Source organism: Rhincodon typus, chromosome 15, assembly GCF_021869965.1.
Source record: "Rhincodon typus isolate 14 chromosome 15, sRhiTyp1.1, whole genome shotgun sequence".
NCBI classification, from domain to species: domain Eukaryota; kingdom Metazoa; phylum Chordata; class Chondrichthyes; order Orectolobiformes; family Rhincodontidae; genus Rhincodon; species Rhincodon typus.
This window is the reverse complement of record NC_063346.1, coordinates 42,866,413-42,891,744: the sequence shown is the minus strand read 5'-3', so window position 1 is coordinate 42,891,744 and position 25,332 is coordinate 42,866,413.

Here is a 25,332-nt window from a genome sequence, read left to right as displayed (position 1 = left end):
ATTTTATCCCTGGTGCCTCAAGCCATTCTCCTTTTCTCTGGTCGGGCTGAATAAATCCCTGAGTTAGTCAGGCCAGAAACATCTTAATTCTCTTCTGTCCCATCAAAAACATGGAGTCCCACCATTTGATCAGATCGCAAAGGTATCATAGAGCTCTTGCCTTTGTATTAGTTTCCCCGACCCTAAGGCCAGCTTCTCAGTTCCTTGGAAGTGAATGAGACTACAGATTCTCAATGCTCCCAAACACTGTTGCTTATGCTGGGTACAGAGCCCTTTCACCCAGTCAGCCACAGAGCACAAATGATCCCTCTCCTTTGCTGTAACTTACCTTTGAAATTACCAATGATTACATAATCATGGTCTCCTCTGGGCTCAGACTCTTATTGCAAAACCCCACTATTCACAACCTGTCAACACGAGAATGACCCAGTTACTCGTGTTGGCTGAAGCACTGTTGAAGATATTTGTTATCAAATCATCAAATTGATTAACCACTGATTCAATTGTAACCATTAAGTTTCTTTGAAAAATATTGAATTGCTAGGCTAATTGTGTAGAGGTAGTCAATATTTATTAATGAATTATAGCTGTTAACTATAATGAGCTTGTTAATGTCTAAATGATATTGACAAAGGCAACGTTCAAATGAAATTATAAGTTTGAGCTGAATTTAACCAACATGACAGCAAAACATCTCTGAATACAGGAATCATAGGAGATGACAATTAAGGGCGGCACAGTGGATTAGTGGTTAGCACTGCTCCTTCGCAGCGCCAGGGACCTGGGTTCAATTCCACCCCTGGGCAACTGTCTGCGTGAAGTTTGCGCGTTCTCCCTGTGTCTGCGTGGGTTTCCTCTGGGTGCTCCGGTTTCCTCCCACAGTCCAAAGGTGTGCAGGCTAGGTGGATTGGCCATGCTAAATTGCCCATAGTGTTCAGGGATGTGTAGGTTAGGAAATCAGGGGTAGGATAATAGGTCTGGATGGGATGCTCTTCGGAGGGACGGTGTGGACGCGTTGGGCTGAGTGGCGTGTTTCCACATTGTAGGGATTCTATGAATCTATTCTATGACAATTGGCCAAAACATTTCCCCATACCCAGATATATGACCAGAGGGATTACTATTCATGGTATCTCATTGGTTAGGTATAGAGAATAATCTTGTCTGTCCATGCCTTGTAGGATAGTGATGAGAGCTGTGTATGGTTTTAGTACCACCCTAAACCTGTACCCTTGAAATTTCCTGTGCTTTGGCCTGCACCTAAGCAGGTGGCAAACCGTGGAGAAAGGTTACACTGCGTGACCACCAGTAAGCCTCAATGCCAATGCAGTAAGATCCACTGCCCAATGAATAACTCAAATTTCTACTTCCACCCCCTCAGGCCCCAACAGCAATTGGACACTTGGTGATAGCTAACATCTGGCTTCCCAGTAGGGAGTGAATGAATATAACCAATGATCTAATGGAGGACTTGCCGAGATATCTGGTTCCTGAGGGGAAGTGAACCTCAAAACTGCTGATACATTTACAGAAGACGAGGAGAAAGCCCAGAAATCAATAAAACATTATCAGCGATTCTGACAGGAGGTCAAACAAGTCAGAGGTTGTGGAAGCCAAACTGGAAAACGGACAGAGAGCTGGCAGATGGTTTGGAACTGGGGGATTAGGGTAGATGTTTCATTCCTGGTTTGGAATTGCTTCCTCTGTACTGGTGGTGGTGCAGTCACTAATTCATGAGGGACTTATACTTGAATATCATACCATGTCATTATTAGAGTTGTGACCGATGCACTAAGCCAGCCAGTGGAAAATAGATCATGCCGAACACAATTTAGAAAACGTAATTGCCCAGCTAACAGTAACAGAATGAGGAGCACAAGGTAGGTTCATTTGAGTAAAGGTTTTAGGTAAGTCATAGGTTATTTTGGCACATGCTCAGCATAATATATATTTTAATCACAGACTAAACTTGGTTGCTAGGAAAATGGGGTGGTAAGAGGATACCGGATAAAGATCCAAAGCTAGTTGAAACTGGTGGGATCTTTGGATTAATCATTGATGATGGAATAAGCCCCACTGGCACAGCTCTTTGCATTGGAGGACAAGCAAGTTTAAAGTAGGCTAAAGAACATCTTTCACCAAGTTGGTGGTTCTTCAGCTGCAGTTGAGTTTCTCTTTGTATGCATCCCTGGAAACAGCCCAGAGAGCACCAGGTTCTGTGTTACACAGCTGCATGGAATGGAATTCAATGACCTAATGTTAGAAGAGGCATTCGAATAAACGAGGCAATTGGAGAGAAAGACAGAAAACTGAGAGGTGCTTCAGTACAATTCTGAGGATCAGGTTGAGCCCATAGGTTGGCTGGTCCAATACGTGTTGGCCTCTTCTGTCAGAGAAGCCTGCAAAACTGGGGAAGGAACCATTGCTTTGAAGTGCAGGTGTAGTGGTGAAAGCAAATACCGCAGGCAGAAAGATTGCCTCGCAGAGCGCACCCAATGCTTTTGGAGATCTAGCCACAAACAGTATTTTTGCTCTGCAAAATCATCTTTTCAAAATAGATTAAACAGATCACTTCCACATGGAAGGAGAATCTAGCACATTGAACAAAAACAACCAGAAGATATTGGAAGAGATACCTTTCCTCAGTGTTGTTGAAGTCCTTAACCTGATAGAGATACTCACCGCACAGGACCAGGATTTTTGGTCAGCCACTTTAAAAGTTACCAATTTTAAAATTTTTTCTTGATTCAGACTTAATGATTACCTGCTTCCTACTGTAAAGTGGCTTTACAGAGTGCACCTTTGATCAATGTGTATCAAGATCCATACTTTCACAGATATTAACCATTCAGCTCAAGATTGGTTTGCACTTATGTACAATGGTAATGTTATTAGAGAGCCTATTTATGTTTTAAGGAATCAGACCAAGCTCCTGTTAACTTTGTTTCAGAGATAGTAGGAACTGCAGATGCTGGAGAATCTGAGATAACAAGGTGTAGAGCTGGATGAACACAGCAGGCCAAGCAGCATTAGAGGAGCAGGAAGGCTGACGTTTTGGGCCTAGACCCTTCTTCAGAAATGGGGTAGCGGAAGGGGGTTCTGAAATAAATAGGGAGAGAGGGTGAGGCGGATAGAAGGTGGATAGAGGAGAAGATAGGTGGAGAGGAGGCAGACCGGTCAAAGCAGTGGGCGAGACATCCACCGAGGTTATCTCAGATTCTCCAGCATCTGCAGTTCCTACAATCTCTGAAACAATTTTAACCCCACTGTGAAGCCTCTTCTAAAGATGCCTACCCTGAAGAAGTTACCCTCCTCCCTCCAGAAAAACCTCAGTGGATCTCTCTCCCACTGCTTTGACCTGTCTGTCTCCTCTTCACCTATCTTCTTCTCTATCCATCTTCTATCCGCCTCCCCCCTCTCCCTATTTATTTCAGAACACTCTTCCCCTCCCCCATTTCTGAAGAAGGGTCTAGGTCCGAAACGTCAGCCTTCCTGCTCCTCTAATGCTGCTTGGCCTGCTGTGTTCATCCAGCTCTACACCTTGTTACCCCTGTTAACTTGGCAGATTTGCATAAAATTGGGTCTTCTATAGTTTAAACAAGGCACTCCAAATTGGCAAGATGATGATTTCAGCCAAATGATGATTATAACCCTTTGGTCAAAACTACCTTACACATATGATGCTTATATTTCAGTTTGTGACAACATACACCAGCCTTTCCAGGAAAGAGACTTTTCCTAAAGAACATCAGATGATGCCTTTCCTCATGTAAGGCAGAAATTACTTTTGTGTGTTTCCAGCAGGTCTCTGTCCATCCAATTGCATAGAATTGAATACAACTGAGCCAGCAAACTGTTACTATTGGGAATATTATTTCTCTCCAATGATTGAATGGTCTTTGTCAGCTCTATCAGACTTAGCGGATTGTTCAGATTCTCTTGTGTACTGTCATCAAAGACCCCCATGATAGAGGTAAGTCAAGGCTCAGTTGAACATCAAGGTGTGACAATTTCATGCTGCATTGTCAGGTTTCCTTCCTATGAGGAACAAAGTGAGCTTGTCTTCATATTCCAGCAGGTATTAAAAGATTCCATTGACTATCTGCAGAACAGTGAGTTTGCAGATTTCTGAGTTAACATGCCTCCCTGAACTAATATTCCAAAACTCAAATCCTTTCTCAATCAACCAATTGCAGATTCTAAGATCCTGCTGTAATTTTCTACATTGCAACAGTTGCTGGCATTAAGATTAAATTACCAGAGAAAGAGGCCATTTAGTTCATCATACTGGTGACACTACAGAGAGTCATGAATACAGCTCAGTCCATCACGCAAACCGGTTTTCCATCCATTGACTCCACCAATACTTTCTGTTGCCTTGGGAAAGCAACCAACATAATCAAAGAACCCTCCCACCCTCATTATACTCTCTTTCACCCTCTTCCATTGGGGAGAAGATATAAAAGTTTGAATAGACTTACAAACAGATTCAAGAACAGCTTCTCCCTGCTGTTATCAGACTTTTGAACAGACCTTTCAAATGTTAATTCTGATCTCTGTCTCTCTCTGCGCCTTCTCTGCAGCTGTAACACTGTATTCTGCACTCTGCTCTGCTACTTTGTATGGTATAATCTGCCTGTACACCACAAAAATCTACACTTTTCACCGTGTCTCGGTACATATGACAACAATAAATGAAATGAAATGAAATCAAAGAACTGGCCAATTGTTTCTACTTCCCTGGTCATTCCTCATAACTGCAGATTTTTTTTTCATGTTTATATGCAATTCCCTTCTTACTTAATCTACTTTTGTAATCCATTCCCGCGGAGCCATAAAATAATATTGATTCATTGCAGAAAAAAAGTTTCTCTTCTTTTCCTGTCAGACTCTGATTTCAAAAGATCTTGGCAGGAGCCTGTAAAGGCAACTAGAGCCTCTGTTTAGACGGCTACTTAAAGGCCAGTAATGAACTTGTGGTCAGCTCATTGAAGAGCCAGTTCCTGATTTGCTTTCTGCACTGAACTTAACTCACTATCAGAACCACAACAGTGAAAGGGAGGTGGTGACACCAAGGGGACAGTTTTGGAATGGCAGGAAAGGACCCACAATGAAGAGGGAACTCTTAGGGAGGGTCCTCATTCACTGGCAACCAACTGTATTCACTAACCTGCATTATGTTTCTTTTCTCTGCATTCATGAAAAGGCCAGAGCATTTTACAGGGCATCAGGACTGGAGGGGACTTTGCATTTGTACAGCAATTTTAGTAATAAAGGATCCCAAAGCACTTTCAGCTAAAACTTGATATGGAACTAAATAAAGAGATCTTAGGACTGGTAATTAATTGTTTTATTGCTATTTATTCATGGGACTAGTGTATCACTGGTAAGGCCAGCATTTATTGTCCAGCCCTAAGTGAGAACTTGGGAGGTGAGTTGCCTTCTTGAAATGCTACAATCAGTCTGATGAAGATATACTCACGATGCTGTTAGGTAAGGAGGTTGGCACGTGAGAAGACGAGCAGGCCATTCTGCCCATTGGGTCTGCTTCGCCATTTAATTAGAACATGGCTGATCATTCACCTCAACACCACTTTCCTGCACATCTCCATGTCCCTTGATGTCTTCAATCTCCAGAGATCTATGGATTTCTGTCTTGAACATACTCAATGATTGACCTTCCACAACTTCCTGGAGTAAAGAATTACAAAGATTCACTAACATCAGTGTTAATGGCCTCAGCAATAAGGCCCAACCATAAAATTGGCTAAACAGTTTCTGCAAGCAAGGTCTGATGGAATGCAAAGAGGCCAAAGTTACCACAGGTCAAAAGCCAACAAAGATCTACCCAGATCTGTCTTGCATATTGAACAGGTGTGGTTGATATTAGCAATGGGAGAATCCTTATGACCTGAAACACATTAAAAGGTACTCAGTCAGAACAATAGGGAGACATTCTATGTTGGTGTATTCCCAGTTTCAGCCAGAGCCCTTGACACCATGGAGTAATCACATCTTGGAAAGGGGACGGTTACAACTATGATAACCTGGCCTAACATTATTTGGTGCTGTGACCCCTTCCCTGTGACCCCATTGATGGAAGAGAATATTCCAGAAGGGTTGAGAAAGGCGGGTAGGGGAGTATGAAGGGACACTGGTGGCCATTCCTTCAGCAAGGATTTGACCAGCGAAGACTTTGCGTGAGACTCCACCTTCATAATTCCTTGACAGATGCATGAATACACATGGAATAGAAAGATATGGACCATGTAGAGGCAAAAGGTTTTTTAGTTTAGAAAAGCACCATGTGTTGGTGCAGTCTGGATGGGCCGAAGGGTCTGTCCCTGTGCTGTATTGTTCTTTGTATTAAGATGACCCTGAGAGCCCTGTCAATGTAACTCAGTAAACTGAGTCCAGCAGCCTGAGAAGTTCACCAGAACAGATAGTATCTGTGTTTTTCAGGAACTCGACCTAATTTTGGGAAAGTTAACATAATTTGTTTTGTAAGAGTTATTTCTTTAACTTGTCAGTGTTTTAATAAAATGAAATTTGAATCCCAGTGCTTTGTTTGTCTCATGCAGTAAGGGCACCTGGGAAAACCTGATGTTTTATCAGCAATAAACTGGTCAAAGTGTCTGTATAGAATATTTCAAAGGCAACACTCAGATTGAAGACATTTATCCTCATATCATTCTTAAAAGGCCTACCTCTAATCTTGAGCTGACATACCCTGGGTCTAGACTGAGCAGCCAGGAAAACATTTTCTGAAGAAGGGTCTAGACCCGAAATGTCAGCTTTCCTGCTCCTCTGATGCTGCTTGGCCTGCTGTGTTCATCCAGCTCTACACCTTGTTGTCTCACTATCTATATCCATTCTGTCACACCCTGTAAGAATTATCAAAGTTTCAATGAGATAACCCCTCATTCTTCAAAACTCTGAGAAGACTGGATCTGCAATCCCCAATCCCTCGTCATAAGGCAATCCCACCTTCCCAGGGATTAGTTTGATGAACATCCCTCTATGGCAAATGTATTGCTTCTTAGGTAACGGGACCAAAAATCCAGGACAGTCTCACAAAGACACTATACAATTGCAGCGAAATATCTTTACTCCTGCACACCAAGTCGTCTTCCGACGAGGACAACCAGCCAAATATCTTCCTAATTGCATCTGCATGCTAGTTTTAGTGACTTATGAACAAAACCAATCATGCTTAGAAAGCCAAAGTTCCAACTTCTCATCATTTAAGAATTATTCTGTGTTTTTGTTTTTATTTCTACCAAAGTGAATAATTTCACATTTTACATTATATTCCATCCGCTGTGTTCTGGCCCATTCACTTAGCTTCACTTGTTCAAGTGTTCTTGAAGTCTTCTCAATCCTCCTCACAACTCACATTCCAACAGATTTCATGTCATAATCAATTTTGGAAATATTATAATTGGTGTATGCATCCATAGATTTATACAGGTTGTGAGCAGTTCTGGACCGAGCACTGGTACCCCACTAGTAACAGCATGCTATCCTGAGAATAATCTGTTGATTTCTACTCTCTACTTTCTGTCTGTTAACTGATTCTCAATCCATATCTGTATATTTTGCCCAAACCTGTTTGTTCTACTTTTATTTACTAGCTCCTGTGTGGGACCTTAGCAAAAGTTTTCTGAAAATCGAAATTCATCACTTTCACTCATTCTCCTTTATCAATATTACAAGTAACATCCTCAAAAACTTCAACAAGTTGATCAAAAAGAATTTCCCTTTCATGAATCCATGTTTACTCTGCCCAATTTTACCATTCCTTTTTAAATATCCATTTGTCACATCTTCCTGATAAATCCTAAAACTTTCACCATAGATGCTAAACTGACAGGTCTGTAGTTCTCCATTCTCCCTTCTCAAATAGTTGGGTTATATTTGCTACTATTCCAATCCACAGAAACCTTTCCTGAATCTGTAGCATTTTGAAAGGTAACTACCATCATCTCTGTAGCCACATCCTTCAATATTCTGAAATGAACCTCATCTCACAACTGGGGATGGTGGTGCAGGGGAGGATGGGATGACGGCATAGGGCCTGGAAGACTGCAGGTGGGGGAGTGGTGGGTGGATGTGGAATAGGACCCAGAAATGTGTAGGGTGCGAGTAGTGAGTTTGGGGGAAACCTGACCAAGGGTAGGGGTGGCATTGGTGGAGTCCGTCTCTCCCAAGTGGGTCCTCACTCACTACCCCTACCGTCCTTATTCATCCTCATCTACCACCCACTGGTCCTCACTGACACACCCCCACTCATCCTCACCACCACCGCCCCCCCCCACAACACTAGTCCTTAAGCGTCCCAACCGATCTTCACCAACTACCTCTTCTCACTGATCCTAACTCCCCCATCGTCCTGATGTGATGAGGTATTGGATCTGGAATCTAGTCAAGCCGAGAGACTTCAGCCACATTGCTGACGTACCTGGAAGATGAGAGAAGGGCTTTGGAGGCAGGAGGTGAGATTCTTTTTCAGAATACCCAGTTTCTAACCTGCTGTTATAGTAATGGAATTTAGGTGCCTGACCCAGGTACATTTCTGGCCAATGTTGATCTCAGGATTTTGATGGTGGGGAATTCAGTGAGGGTAATGTTGTTGAACATTAAGAGGAGGCAGTTAGACTCTTTTGTTGTAGATGGCCAGTGATTGGCATTTTGTGTGACATGGATGCTAGTGATGTCAAGCACAGTCGCTCAAAAGTCATCACTGGAATTCAGCTCTTGTATGGATGCTTGGATCAGGGCCTGGAACCAACTGAGATCCTAGTGGAACCCAACTGAGCAACAGTGAGCAGCTTCATAATGAGTTAACGTTGCTTGTTGGCACTCTTGATGATGTGTCCCATCACTCCACTGATGACTGACAGTTGACCACTAGGGGTTAGCCAGATTGGATTTATTGTGTTTTATTTTTGTGGATAGGAAATACCTGGTCAATTTTGCATTTTGTCTGGGGAGATATTCAGTGTTCCAGCTGGGGCAGAAGTTCTAGAGCACAGGTCTTCAATGTTACAGCGTGGATGTTGTTGGACCCCACAGCCTTTGATCATAAGATCTTAAGAAACAGCATCAAGAGTAGGACATTTGACCCATCAACTTTGTTCTCCATTGACCTAATCGTAGCCTTATCTCCAATTTCCTGTACTCATCCCTGTAACCCTTGATCCCTTGCTGAAGAATTTCCTCCTAATCTCTAGCTTAAGTAGAAGACCCCTATTTTTAAACCATGCCATCTAGTTTGTTCAGGAAAAACCACCTCTCAGCATTTGCTCTGTAAACCCCAACCCCACCCCCACCCCCAGAAACTTGCATGATTCAATAAGATCATCTCTCATTCTTCTTGAGTTTAGGCCCAAACCTACTGAAACTTTCCTCTTAAAACAAACACTTTTTCCCAGGAACAAAAACAGAAGTTGCTGGAAACTCAGCAGATCTGGCAGCATCTGTGAAGAAAAAAATCAGAGTTAACGTTTCGGGTCTGGTCACCCCTCCTCTGAACCCTTCCTCCTTTTTCCCAGGAATCAGCCTAGTGAGTGTTCTCCTAATGCAAATCTTGTCCCTTATTACCACCAGTTAAAGAGGAATGGAAAGCTTTCCTGTTTTTTGTTACCTTCTTCATTTTGTTACAAAAGAGATGTTTAAAACTTGAGATGGACGTTCCAATCCAATGTATATACTTAACTCTTAACACACTATTTTCAAACAATTAGCTAAACAGGTTTTATTGGGTCCAGGTAAAAAGTCAAGTTTATCATTTCAAAATTGACAGTAAAAGTTTACAATGTATCCTGAAACTCAATATGTACACTTGAAATCCACACACAAAATTACAGATTAAAAGTAGGTAAATTTGGCTAAATGTTAAATTATGAAAAATAAAAGAGTCAGTTCACAGGTTATAGCCAGTAGTCCGGTCTGGTTCTAAATTTTGCAGACCTTTGGTTCTCAGCTGACACTTCAAGATGTGGCTGCAATGTTCTTTTCTGGAGACATCACTGTAGAAATTCAGAGGCTTTTCCTTTAGAATTCTCTGTTTGAGGGGATGTAGACAAAGGGCAAGACTCAGCAAACTCAAAGCTTAGCTGTTAGATTGAAGGGAGATATAGAGAGGGAGCAACTTTCTCTTATTCCTGCTGTTACATCCTCAGAACGCTAATGAATTTGTCAAACATGGCTGCCCTTTCACAAAACCATGTTGACTCTGTTTGATTGCTCTAGCATTATTGAAGAATTGAATGTTCATTGAGCCTCCTCTGCCAATAACTGTTAAACTGTTGACCACATTTACGACAGGATTCCAAAGCTTTATGTTGACACTTTGGTTGTGAGGTCTCAATTCTGCCTGTAACATTCTGTTTCCATCGTTTGGCACACATGTATTTCTGTGTTGTAGCTTTACCCGGTTGACATTTCCTTTTGCAGTATGCCTGGCATTGCTTCTGGCATTCTCTTCTGTCCTTCTCATTGAACCAGGGTTGATTCCTTGCTTGATGGTCATGATGGAGCGAGGGATTTATTGGGATATCTGGTTACAGTTGTAGGTTGGTGTTAGGTTATAGTTGTGCTGCCACTGACGGCTGATGGCACTTTATGGAAGTCTCTTTCTGACTTGCTAATTGTTTTTTGAATCTCTCTCATTTAACACAGTGATAGTTGTTACAATTTTTGTAGATAACTTTTAAAAAGAAACTTAGACATCCTGAAAGGGCCATATGACAACATGAAAAGACAAGTTGAGAATGTTGCGTTGTAAAAATTGGGCTTTGAACTGTTCAATTGTTTCCAAGGTAAAAGAGAATTCAAGATCTCAAGGATACCTAACAGCATTTCTGCCTAGATACAATGCTGATCTGATTCATACTGCCATGGAAATGGGCTTTTGAGGACAAGGGTTTCTTAGCTATCCCTGAAAACTCTCAGGTAACGTTATTCTACTGGGATCCAGGAAAAGGACAGCAGCTATAGATTGTAAGGCACTGGGGTTCACCATGCAGGAACATTATCTTCAGATTGAAAATATCAAATTCATGAGGATTAAGGTGAGGCTGGAAGATTCTGTTAGTTAGGACTAGAGGAAGAATCTCCTGAGAAACAGACTTCATGATAAAAGACATTTTTGAGTTGAAAAGTTTCAAGGCTGAGATCAGGAAAAACCAAAGTAAATCCTCCCACCTATCCCCTCCTCCCACCTCAAGCCGCACCTCCATCTCCTACCGACCAACCTCATCCCGCCCCCTTGACCTGTCCGTCCTCCCTGGACTGACCTATCCCCTTCCTAACTCCCTACCTACACTCACCTTTCCTGGCCCCATCCCCGCCTCTTCGACCTGTTTGTTTCCTCTCCACCTATCCTCTCCTCTATCCCTCTTCTATCCGCCTCCCACTCTCTCCCTATTTATTTCAAAACCCCCTTCCCCTCCCCCTTTTCTGATGAAGGGTCTAGGCCCGAAACGTCAGCCTCTCTGCTTCTATGATGCTGCTTGGCCTGCTGTGTTCATCCAGCCCTGCACCTTGTTGTCTCGGATTCTCCAGCATCTGCAGTTCCTACTATCTCCTAGGAAACTAAAACTCACTTTGGACTGATTCTGGGACAATTCAACACCCACTTAAAAGATAATGTACTGTGTTTCAGCAAAGTGTTTGTGGATGTGGGAAATGAAAAAGGAAATGTCCTGTTTTGTGGGTTCTAGGTAAACCTTGCCTAGAATGATAATGTTTAGTCAATGGTGCTTTTAGTCTTTAATTGTAAAAGCCTTAAAATGTGAAATCACGTTGCACCTGCTTCCCAGTAAACCAATCATTCCCTTTTAATCTGTTATGGTCAATCCACCTATGCTCACTATAAGGTAGATGTCAGAACATGTTTCATGATCCCTTTAATTTTATCTTAAGCTCCAGGGCCCTGAAGCCCTTCTGCAACATTCAAGGCTTAGCTGAAAGATATGGGTCTTAAGAAAATTATTGTATCCACCGCAGGAGATGCATGTTGTATGTGTAACTGTATCACAGGGTTAGTTCAAAAGAGGAATGAAGTCATGAAATGGTGAACCTCCAACAGACCTGAAAATAATATTTCAAAGTAACAACTGTTTCCTTAAATTGGTTTAATATTGTTATTGATTTTTAAAGAAAAAATGATGAAGATTTATTGATTATCTAGCTCTTCGTTTAGGTAACTAAGTCATTGCTTGGTGTTTCATGAAATAGTTATAGAGAACAGTGCATTAATGCTTCAAATATGATTTGTACAGTGTTTGCCTTTTGCCCAGGAAATCCAGAAAATGGCTATTCAGTTAAATATTGTCACTCCTGCTAATGATAATGTAATTGATGTTTGAGTTCCTGTATACGGTATGCTAGAAATATCCAATAACTTAAAAATTAATACACAGTATTTTGATGTGCATTTGTTTGTATAGTAAAAGTTCTTAATTATCTAACACATATTTGAATTCCCCAAAATCTCTTCAAAAATATGTTCCATTGGTCAAGCAGCTTGAACATCCTATTAAATCACATATGCTAATTCAGAGAACATAGCACACAGGAACACTGCACTGGGCAAAAATATCACATTTAAGCTTGTGCTTTTGGGAGAAGTTGAGGCTGTACTTAAAAAAAACTTTTAATGAAGGCATTTAAATAAACAAAAGACAATTTATGTGATTATGAAATACATGAATGATTTTTTGTCAATTAACACATATATTTTAACATGTCAACTCTAATTAAAGAGAAAACTTTGTAGTTGATACATCTTTTGAACAGCCTTAAAGTAATTTGATTGTTTCAACCAACTGGAACAGGTAACTGTGACCAAAAGAGAAGTCCTTACCACATACATAAACATTTTCAACAATAAATTTTGACATAGAAGTCTTATCAAAATTTGCGACAAGAGGAAGTAAGGTTGCTCGACAGCAAATGCATGTGTACATAAGACTTTTAATAATATGCTAGTTATTTCCTACAGCACAATATGCAGAAAGTGAAGACTAAATTTACCCTTCAACAGGCAAAGGGTTATAAGATGATTAGATCAAAATGTACAAATGTAATTTAGAACTTATTCTAAAGTCATAAATCCTCTCCTTACTTTACATTCTTATCATAAAATCCAACCTCGACTTTTATAATGGAGGCTTCCTTTGTAATTAGATTCTTGGTGTTGTGGCAGTATCACTGGGAGGTGGTGTAACTACAGTATGATAAAATTTAGATAGCTAGTTTCTGTGGATAATTTAGGTACAAGAGTTTGTAATGAAATAGGTTGACACAAAGCTTACACATTTTCAAAGTGCTTTTATAGATTGATTTTCAATCGAGTAAGAAAATTAACAAATATTGAAAGGCAAAATTTCAGTGCTTTGCTTAAAGTTGAAATTAATTGACTGTTGGTTTTTCTATTTTGTAATCTGAAAATTCTACCTGTAGAAGAACTTCACTAAAGGTAAAACATAATTAAAATGCAAAATACTCTGGGAAAAGCAGCAGAGACATTATTGTTTCTGGTACGTGCTGAGCTACTTTTGCCTAGATTACTAAGGTCCAAAAATGATCTGGTGTATCTTATGTTAATTAAACATTTTACTTGGTAAGATGAATTTTTCCCTAAGCATGTTATTTCTTGCTTCTAGACATACTGTTATATTATTCTGGGAGACATCATGTAAAATTAGTTTGATAGTAGTTTAGCCTCTAAGTTAGCAAGAACACAAATTTGCATTCTTTATAGTCTGACAAAGCAAGAGATTAGGAGACAGTTCAATTAAATTACCTTAGAGGCTTAAATGTTGTAACAAATTAGTACCAACAGATTTTCTTTAATTTCCATTTTCTTTGTGTTAACAGAGATTATATACAGGGCTTCTGCTCAATATTGAAATTGGCTTGGAAAGGTGTTGTAAAATCTGGTTAGATAATACCTCTTAGAGGGCTGATACTCATGTTAAAGAGGAACTGATCATTTGTTACCTTGTGTGACAGCATAAGTTGCACCGTCATGGTTTTGAGGGCAGGAAATGGCCAGACATAAACATGTAGCGAGGACACTGATCTAAAAAGTCTAATAATTGTACCATGTAATATTCGCACACAAACACAATTTGAAGAATCAATCATTGATTTATTTTTTAAACTTAGTCACAAACCATAGTTTGGAAAACCTTTTGTTTCAGTTCACAGATGTACTAGATGAAGTTAAGAGTAGGAAACTGTTCCTCTGATTAAAATGGATGATTCAGAAATTATAAATTGCTTGGAAATAGTTAGGAATTAGGTTACCACAGTATACGAATTTTAGTTTGAAAGTTCCAGACCAGAACTGTTTTGTTGAAACCCTGCAGAAGTTAATTAAAGCTCAGATAGTCTAAGTTCAGGTGTGTGAATACTCTAGAAAGAGGCTATTAAACTCTCAAGACTGATAATTGAATGAAACATTTAAGTCAAACCAATAGATAAATAGAGAAGGGAATTCTTTCTGGTGTTTGAATACTGTAACTGAGTGTTGAGTATTGCGATTGTATTTTTTATTGTGCGTCCATAAATTCTTCAAATTGTATTATAGGTAATTATCTAGGTTTATTTTATTTTATCAACTTTTCTTCTGTGTAATAAACTTCTGTTTCCTTGTTATAACCAGACCTGTTAGCATTGCATGCTTATGTTTCAGTGAAAGACCACCATGTTAAATAAAACAAAACAAAATGTGTTTTATAAAGCCAAATTTCACAACGGGATCTGACTTGTCCAGTTATAACATCAACTGGGATCATAAAACCACTGTACACATTAGCAGCTGTGCTATCTATAAGCTGCATTGCAGTAACTCACCAGACCTGTCCCAAAAACACCTTCCAAACCTGCAACTTGTACCTCCCAGTGATTCTGCCACAACACCACCATTGGTGGAAGAATCTAATTACAAAGGAAGCCTCCATTATAAAAGTCGAGGTTGGATTTTATGATAAGAATGTAAAGTAAGGAGAGGATTTATGACTTTAGAATAAGTTCTAAATTACATTTATACATTTTGATCTAATCATCTTATAACCCTTTGCCTGTTGAAGGGTAAATTTAGTCTTCACTTTCTGCATATTGTGCTGTAGGAAATAACTACAGGCAGCAAATGCATGGGAACAGCACCACCTGCAAGTTTCTTTCCAAGTCTCGTACCATCCTGACGTGGAAATATAATCGTCCTTCCTTTATCGTCACTGAGTACAAATCTTCGGATTCCCTTCCTAACAGAACTGTACGTGTTTCTTACATCCTAAGGACTGCAGGAATTCAGAAAGGCAGCTTAAAAACGCCTTCTCCGGGACAGTAAGGGGTAGGCAAGAAATTCTGGCTTAGACAGACATGTCCAGATCCCACAAATAAACAAAAAAAGCATCATTTTAATATGTTAGAATACCCAATACTGTACAGCACTGCAGCACAGTTTCCAAGCAATAGATTTGAATTCAGTGAATGAGTTCTACTTTGCTTTAGAACATTTTGGAGTATGTGATGCTGTTTGCTATTAATGAAAAATGAATTAACAAGTGAAACAGACCAATATATAAAATATAATAGGATAGAGTCCTTCTCCTTAGTAGTAAAAAGTAGTAAGGCAATTTTTGAAACTCTCTTAAAAAGCGCATTAGCATTAATTTCATTACCGTCTAAAATGTAGCACAGTATCATTGAGAAATCTTTAAGAACCTCTCCAAGGAATATTTTCAAAACCTACATAACATAATAAAAGACCTCCATCAAAATATATGAATGCAACAATTAATAACTGGTTAAAAATCCATTATCTTGAACATCCTACCTTAGTGAGAATTTGATAGAAAATGGGACAAAGATAGAGAGGTGCTTGGTAATCAGGGTGGACACGCTGAGCTGAAGAGCCTCTTTCTGTGCTGTGAAATTCTGACTCTAACATTAGGATTATATGATTTGCAGTTGTGGATGTTTCCTCAAATGTATCTGATTTTTGTTTTTGGGAGCTAATATGAGAAGTAAAGGAAAATGCAACACGTGTTGAAGGTGAGAAAAGGCATGATCAAAAGCACAAGTTTGGTTAACAATCTCAGTTGAGTTAAACTACAAAGGCCTGCATTTAGCATTGTGCACACTAGATATTCCATCTTGGAAACATGTGTTTAGTTGTATTATCATTGTGGTAGATTACATCTCTCTTGCAATTTATTAAACATTTTAAATTCAACTGTGTACTTGGTCAAATATCCAGGGTTTGTTCCCACTGAGGCAAAAATATTGAAGTGCCACACCCACAAAATGCCCCACTTGTTGTAGCACCAGGCAAGATGACCTTTTTCAAATTCCAGAGGAGGTGTTCATTTGCATATTTAGGTGGGGCTTTACTTCCATACCGGTAAAATGTCAGAACAGCACCATGCAACTCAAGGGTAGTGAGGGGGCATCGACTGCAGTGGCCTGTTCCTGTCTGTCCCATTGTTATAAGAAAGTCTCCAAGGGCAGGTAATCGTACAGAGAGATTTTGAGATATTTTACAGGATCCATCGTCATAGATCTCCATTCGTGTAGCCTCCCACGAGAACCAAGGAGGCAGAATTTCTGAGTGATACTTGCCCTTGATACATACCCTTGAGATTGAAAGCAAAAGATCCGGTGACCATCTCACTGCTACCACGAAGTAAGAAGAATTTCTGCAGAGTTCCCTCCTGCCCCAAATTTTGCCAACTCTTCACCATGGATAACAACAAAAATGTTGTGGTTACTGAGTTAAATTGCCTTCCCTGAGGACGAGGAGTTTTTGAACTGCACTTGAACGTATTTGGATTGCATTTGCATGTTAAGTATGAAGTTCAACATAAAGAAATTTTGGTCTTCTAAAATAAAATATTTTGAAACAATTTTTGCTAAAGAATTTAAACCAATTTATTGTGCATTCTGTACAATTTCTTGCTGTTAAAAGCAACAATTACTTCCTTACAATCCTGGACAATTCTCATTGGTTTTGAAGTTTTTTGAGAGCAATGTATTGTAAAGTCTGTATACCTTGCACCATCTACTGGTCATTGAGTGTGTTGATATATTGTGGAAATAAATGTGACAAAGATGGGATAAATGACAGCCTGAAATACGAGCAAATATTTCCCAATCAGTCATAAAGGGAGTCTTACAGACTTATGGTGAAAGGACATCTGGCCAATTCAGCAGGGAGAAGGCCTGAACCATATTACGATTTGGGCCTTACTAGTATTTTCTCAATGAGCAGTAGACTCCAAATGAGTGCTAACTATAGCTCCACAAAAGGAGAGCAATAGGCAGTTACTATACTCCTTGAGGAAGACTGAATATGTGGATGTCGGGGAGGAGTGGAATAGGTGGAATGGGGGCAATGGAGGGTGAGGCAGTGCTGACATACCTGTGACATCAGGTCTACAGCAGTATGGTTGATGCTTAACTGCCCCCTGAATTGACTCTTAGTTTAATTGAACCACCGACACAGTTATTCAAAGAATATAATGGGGAGGCAATAGCAGAACTGTAATGTTGCTGGACTCGTTATTCAGAACCCCATGCTAATGTTCTGAGGATAAGGGTTTGAATCCTACTCTGGCAGATTGTGGAATTTTAGTTCAATAAAAATCTGGAATCACAAAAAAAGCTAGTTTAATGATGACCACTGTTGATTGCTGTTAAAAAGAAAAACATCTGATTCACTAATGTCCCTTTGGGAAGGAAATCTGCCATTCCTACCTGGCTTGGACTATATGAGTCACAGTGATGTGGTTGACTCTTAACTACCTCCTGGGAAACTAGAAAGGATAATAAATGTTGAGCTGGCAAGCTATGCTCACATCTCATTTATGAATAATGAAGAAAAGGTGGACCACCCAATATTGACCCAGGCGTGACCAGATCAGTCAATCCTACAAAGTTCTCCTTAATCACATCTGCAGACTGGGCTAAAATGGTCAGAGCTGGTCCAAAAACTGGTCAAGAAATATTCTACATAGTCATACTCACAGAAACATACCTCAGCATTGATTCTGAACCCAATGGATTCTCAGGCATCAGGTCAAACAGGGTAAGAAAACCCTTGAGTGAAAACAAAGCACTGAGGATGCTGGAAATCTCAAATAAAACAGAAAGAGCTGGAGAAACCTAGCAATGTGGCAGCACCTATGGAGAGAAAAACAAAATTAACATTTGGAGTGCAATGACTTTCCTCAGAACTGTTAGCTTCCCCGTTATTATGCTCACATGCCAGACAATTCCTCAATGTGGTCTGTGAACATATATAACCTCTTTTTGTAATCATTTGTTTAAAGATAACCAGCAGGACAGCTTTATGTTTTAAACAGCTTTATTGCACGACAAACACTGAAAGTTATCTAAGTGAGAAGTGATGAAGCTGTTATTTATAATACAATGATTTAAAATAAGTAGGACAGAAGTTACTGGTGAAGAGGAAAATTATATTGGACTCTAATATTGCTGTAGGTCTGGCCTGTTTCAAGGCTTTTTCTGAAGTGAAGAAGTTGAATCGTGAATTCAGACTCAACAGTTGCAATCGATTCTATTAGGAAGTCTCCTTTGTATCACTTTTATGACACCAGGTTGTGGCTCCCGGAAAACTGGTTCATTACAACAGTCCTTTAGCTGTTTTATGTCCTGGATACCTTATTCTCTTTCCCCGTTGAGAAGCTGTAGCTGTTTCAAGCTGTCTCTCTGATGGTTTTCAGATGGTTTTCCATCTAAATATCTGTCTTCATCCAGCTCCTATCACAATTAAACAAAATGCTGTAAATGTTAACTTTGACGTATCATTATCCTTTAAGCAAAGTCAATTCTTCGCAATTCCTTGTGATGTTTCCCCTGTCTCTTGCAACAGTCCAGAAGCTTTGGGTCTTCACACATTTTGAGGGTTTAATGATGGAACCTTAAACATTGCTAAAAGACAACAATAACTTGAATCTTTTTATTTTGTTCTCTATGGGAGTGGGCCACAAATAACAGACTTGAACAAAGGGACACTGCTCTATACAACATGAGAAGGAGGTGTTTTGCAAGGTGCAACGTATGTACAATTCCATTTGCCTACATAAACTAGGATCCTGTTTGTTAACTTATATAGCTTCTAGCATGTGTTAACACAACACACTGCCCAACTGATGGCTTTAAATTCTATTATAACTCTTAGCACAGGCGAATAATTCAATAAATGATTACCAAGAGCAGAATCACATCTAATGGTGGATATCCTATTATGAGACTTGCAAGTATGGGCTAGTGAACAAAGTCAGCATCTTATCTGCTATGAATGGTCAACAGAATGTGTTGCTTAATGTGGTCCAGCCTACAGACCTGGCAACACAGCGGCATGAAAATTCATACACCACATTACTCATTTATGTCGTAGGCCAAACATCTTTTTGACTTGAAAGCAAAATTCTGCTGGAGAAAATCATTCATGTGTTTACTTCATTGTAGAAGAGTGATACAGGTAGCTTCACCTATTATTCACATTTTTGAGGCAAATTCTGTTTGCACAGTAATCTAAGACAGACTGCGCACCACTCAGGCCTAAATGCAGTAGAAATAGATCTTTCATGAGATTTTCCCAATATACGAGTAAACAATTGACCAGCATGTCTTTTAGCACACAAGATTCATTAGATAAACTTTACCTAAGCATCAAGCTAACACGGTTAGAAGATGGCTAGATCCCTATCCATGAAGATTCCAATAAGATTAATTTTGTAGAACATGGGACTGTAGCAATCCCAACACATATAATGATAGGTGAATGTAGGCTTTCAGGAGATATTAGTTGAGAAGGCATTAGCAGACTTTTCAGCTTCATAGATCAAGGAAACTGAGCTCATTTGGTTGTTCGATTTCCATTGGAAATTTGAGTGCGGGATGGAGTATTTTGAGCTGTGTAAAGAAATTATTTGATATGGCTGCAGATTCAGATATTGCAAGTGTGTCAACTACATATTGGAAATATGTGAAGGGTTAGAGATCAGTGGTCACTCCATCAAAAATGTACTCCTCATAGTAACTAATGAACACGTTAGTGAGGGCCAGGCCTGGAGGAGATCCCATGCTGTCAGTGAGACTGAGTTCAACTGCACAAGTTGCTAAGTTCACGAGTTTGATGAACCCAGATTTAGACACAGTGGTACATTGAGATTGTCATGATGTAGTGACATAGTGCAAATGTCAATGACTTCTTTGATTGGTAGTCTAGTAAATGAGATGGTAATGTCAAAAGAGCATATAGACATGCTTCTGATCTCGATATTTAGCTCTTGTATGGTCTTCACAAAATAATCCTTCACAGTTCATGTGGAAAACTTGTTGACAACTAGTTGCAACAACTCACTACCATTTGACCATGTCATATTGTTGAAAGCCGGTCATAAAATGAATAGGGCATAATGGAGCATTACGCATGTGTCTTGGGAAACCTGTAAACATGTAAATGCAGTGATCCGTGAGGATGAATCCCATCATATATATCCTCAGGCAGATTACCACACTTACAGAAGCCTAACAAGTACCTCTGCAGCTTGTTGCAAGTGTGGCTGTTGTCATCTGTAATGGCAGGTCCCAGAGAGAAAGGCTTGAAACCGTGAGCAAGCAAAACATGCATTTTCTTAACGTAATCATATTCATTGACTGCGAGTTCTCCAGACCCTTTTTCAGGTTCATACACATATATAGGGGTGTGCTTTGAATTTATGCAAGTATACCAGCCACTTGTGCTTCAGATAAAAATGTATCATTATTAGATGTTCCACAATATGCATGCACCAGATCTGGTAGGGGTGCTGTCAGGCCCTCAGCGTCCTTCTTGGATGCTGCTGTGTGATGTGATCATTGATAATGAGGGAATTTAAGCTCAGCAAATACCTCCTTTCATGTAGTGTGGGATGAGGGTGCACAGATGTTGTGTGAGAGCACACTCCTAATTCCAGAGAAAACATGCTGAGAAAGCTTTAGCAGGTTTAGTATTGTCTTTAATCATGCTACCAAACTTCTTCTGTTCAAGAAAATTTATAATGTGTTGTGTTTCGAGTGGGTTTTTTATGGCAGGATTGTCCAAAGAGGTGATATAAATTTTTTAAATTGAAGAAAGAAAGAAATTAAAACACTTCAGATTAAGCATGATATACAGCATGATGTAAATTCATTACCCTGCTACCAATCTGTTCTATATCGTCTTGCATAAAAGCCCAGTCAGTTGTGGGACTGGCTTCACTTTAGCTTCACCAAAACATCAGGAAATGAATACTGGGATAACATTAGTTCAAATGAACCTTTGAAGAAATGTTACAGATAGTTTGATAGTTCTTAACAGCCCTGCAAGTCTAACTACATTGTTAATATCCCTAATTCAATCTTTGTTGTACCTTTGTCTCAGGTACATAAATAATTACTTGATAGTATATTCACTTCTGGGTTCTCCAGCCATTAACATGCACAGACCTCAGAAGTCCACGCAAGGACTGGAGAAATGAAAGGAAATGTAGGCTAGAAGTTAGAAATATCTAAACACAGGACCCTATTTTACGTAGGCAAAAGGATTTTGGACATATATTGCAACTTTTGCATAAAACAGTGGTCATGGAGACAACCAATCATTGCTGCACCTCCTTGGCAACCACCGATCAATGAGAATGTACCTCTGAGAATTAAGATTGACAGTTAACTGTTCCTGCTGCATCTCCATGCCAATGATAGCCCAACCAATCAGCATTCTCTGCTCATCCTGTGTAAGATAGTGACTTATTTTCTAAGTCTGTTTCTTATGTCCTAACCCTGATGAGTGTAAGAAAAAAGTTTGACTTCTAGAATCCTTTTAACAATGTTTAAGTTCTGTACTACCAAGCAACTGTTGGAATCTTGGAATTATTTTAATAAGCCACCTTGTGACTGATCTTGATCTTAAGATAACACAGTCTGCTTCTGGCTGCAGTTGAATCCAGAACAGGAGCTTTCAGGAGTCATTAAATAAAGCAAAGAACTGCAGATGCAGGAGAAGAAACAAAAACAGAAATTGCTGGAGAAACTCAGCAGGTCTGACAGCATTTGTGGAAAGAAAGCAGGGTTAACATTTCGAGTCTGGTGACTCTCGTCTGACCTGTTGTTCCATTTGGACTAATTAGCTGTTAGTACAAAATATGTAAAATTATAATATCATGTTTGTGATACTACAAAATCTATGTCGGACTCAGTCAGTTATCCAGGCACATTCGGCAGCAAATCACATGTCAGCAACGACTGCAATGGTGGTGCCAGCACAAAGTAGTTGTGCTCAGCTCACATCCTTGCATTGACTGGAATCTGAACTGGATTAGCTATATAATTACTGTGGTTACAAGAGCAGGTCAGATATTGGATATTTGGCAGTAATTCAGCTCCTGACTCTTTGAAGCCTGTCCACCATCTAAAAAAACATAAGTCTAGAGAGCAGTGGAATTCTCTCCACCTGTCTGAAGGAGTATAGATTCAACAATTCTCAAGGCTCAGTACTAATCAGGACAAAGGAGTCTGCTTGATCAACACCCCATCCACCACCGTAAGCATTCACTCTCTCCATCACTGACATGCCTATGTAGCATCTACAACAAGCACTGCAGTAGCTCCCAAGCCTGTTTCACCAGCATATTTCATCCTGTAGTCTGTATCCCTTGGAAGGACAAGAGCACCACCTGCAAATTCCCCTCTAAACCGCACAAAATCTTGACTTGGGACTACATCACTGTTCCTTCACAGTCACAGGGTCAAAAACCTACAATTCTTTCTAACAGCACTGTGGTTGTACCTGCACCAAGTGGAGTGCAGCTTTTCGAGAAGCTAGGTCATGATCACTTTGTCAAAAGTAAGTAAGAAAGAATAAGTGATAACACAGTGTGGAGCTGGAGGAACACAGCAGGCCAGGCAGCATTAGAGGAGCAGGAAAGCTGATGTTTCAGGTCATAAAAACATAAGAACTAGGAGCAGGAGTAGGCCATCCAGCCCCTCGAGCCTGCCCCGCCATTCAATAAGATCATGGCTGATCTTTTTGAGACTCAGCTCCACTTACCGGCCCACTCACCATAACCCTTAATTCCTTTACTGTTCAAAAATTTATCTAGCCTTGCCTTAAACACATTCAGCGAGGTAGCTTCAACCACTTCACTGGGCAGGGAATTCCACAGATTCACAACCCTTTGGGTGAAGAAGTTCCTCCTGACCTCAGTCCTACATCTGCTTCCCTTTATTTTGAGGCAATGCCCTCCAGTCCTAGTTTCACCTGCTGGCGGAAACAACCTCCCTGCCTCCACCTTATCTATTCCCTTCATAATCTTATATGTTTCTATAAGATCTCCCCTCATTCTTCTGAATTCCATTGAGTATAATCTCAGTCTACTCAGTCTGTCCTCATAATCCAACCCTCTCAACTCTGGAATCAACTGAGTGAATCTCCTCTGTACCCCCTCCAGTGCTAGTATATCTCTTCTCAAGTAAGGAGACCAAAACTGCACACAGTACTCCAGGTGTGGCCCCGCCAGGACCCTATACAGCTGCAGCATAGCCTCCCTGTTTTTAAACTCCATCCCTCTAGCAATGGCAGACAAAATTCCATTTGCCTTTTTAATTACCTGCTGCACCTGCAATCCCACCTTCAGCGATTCATGCACAAGGACACCCAAGTCCCTTTGCACAGCAGCATGCTGCAATTTTTTTATCATTTAAAACATAGTCCATTTTGCTGTTATTCCTACCAAAATGATTGACCTCACACTTATCAACATTGTACTCCATCTGCCAGACCTTTGCCCACTCACTTAGACTATTTATATCCCTCTGCAGACTTTCAGTGTCTTCTGCACACTTTGCTCTACCACTCACCTTAGTGCCATCTGCAAATTTTGACACACCACACTTAGTCCCCAACTCCAAATCATCTATGTAAATTGTAAACAATTGAGGTCCCAACACTGATCCCTGAGGCACACCACTAGCCACCGAACGCCAACCAGAAAAAACACCCATTTACCCCTACTCTTTGCTTTCTACTGGTCAACCATTCCTCTATCCATGACAATACATTACCTGTAATACCATGCAACTTTATATTATGTAGCAGCCTTTGGTGTGGCACCTTGTCAAATGCCTTCTGGAAATCCAGATACACCACATCCACAGGTTCCCCATTGTCCACCATGCAAGTAATCTCCTCAAAGAATTCCACCCAATTAGTTAAACATGACCTACCCTTCATGATCCCATGCTGGGTGTTCCCAATGGGACAATTTATATCCAGATGTCTTGCTATTTCTTCCTTAATGATAGATTCAAGCATTTTCCCCACTACCAAAGTTAAGCTAACTGGCCTATAGTTACCTGCTTTTTGTCTACTTCCTTTTTTAAACAATGGCGTCACATTGGCTGTTTTCAATCTACCCCAGAGTCCAGTGAATTTTGGTAAACAATTACTAGTGCATTTGCTATTTCCCCCATCACCTCTTTTAGTACCCTGGGATGCATTTCATCAGGGCCAGGATACTTGTCTACCTTTAGCCCCATAAGCTTGCTCAGCACTGCCTCCTCAGTGATAATGATAGTTTCTAGGTCCTCACCTGTTATAACCTTCTTGCCATTAGTTTTCGGCATGTTATTTGTGTCTTCCACTGTGAAGACCGACACGAGGTCGGGACCCTTCTTCTTTCTCCTCTGATGTTGCCTGGCTTGCTGTGTTCCTCCAGCTCCACACTGTGTTATCTGTGACTCCAGCATCAGCAGTTCTCACTATCTCTAAGAAAGAATAAGTATTCATTTTGTTAGTGACACCCATATTCCTTGAAGGAATAAAGATGAAATCAAAGCGTCTTGTGATGTAGTGTTACTGTCCTTACCTCTGGTTCAGAAGGTCTAATTTCACACGCATCTGCCCCAGAGTTGTTTCACAACATGTCCGAATAGGTTGACTCAAAATGAAATGCAGTGCTTACAGTAGCATATGATTGAAATAGTGGAAGAATTATGCAAGTGCTTGCATTGTGGGAAATAACAGAACCATTTGAATACAATTCATAACCAAAGAGTTTCTAGAAATTCTATCAACCATAAAGGAATTTGGTTGTAGGTGTCAGAGAGTGTGTCATAACTGTATCACATCAGTCTATTTAAGTTGCAGCTCCCACAGACACGGCTCCACTGATAAGGAAAATTGTGTGTTGCAGTAGAGTTTGTTGTGAGATATTGGAATTATGTGTTGCAGTCGAGTTTGTTGTGAGATATTGGAATTGCGTGTTGCAG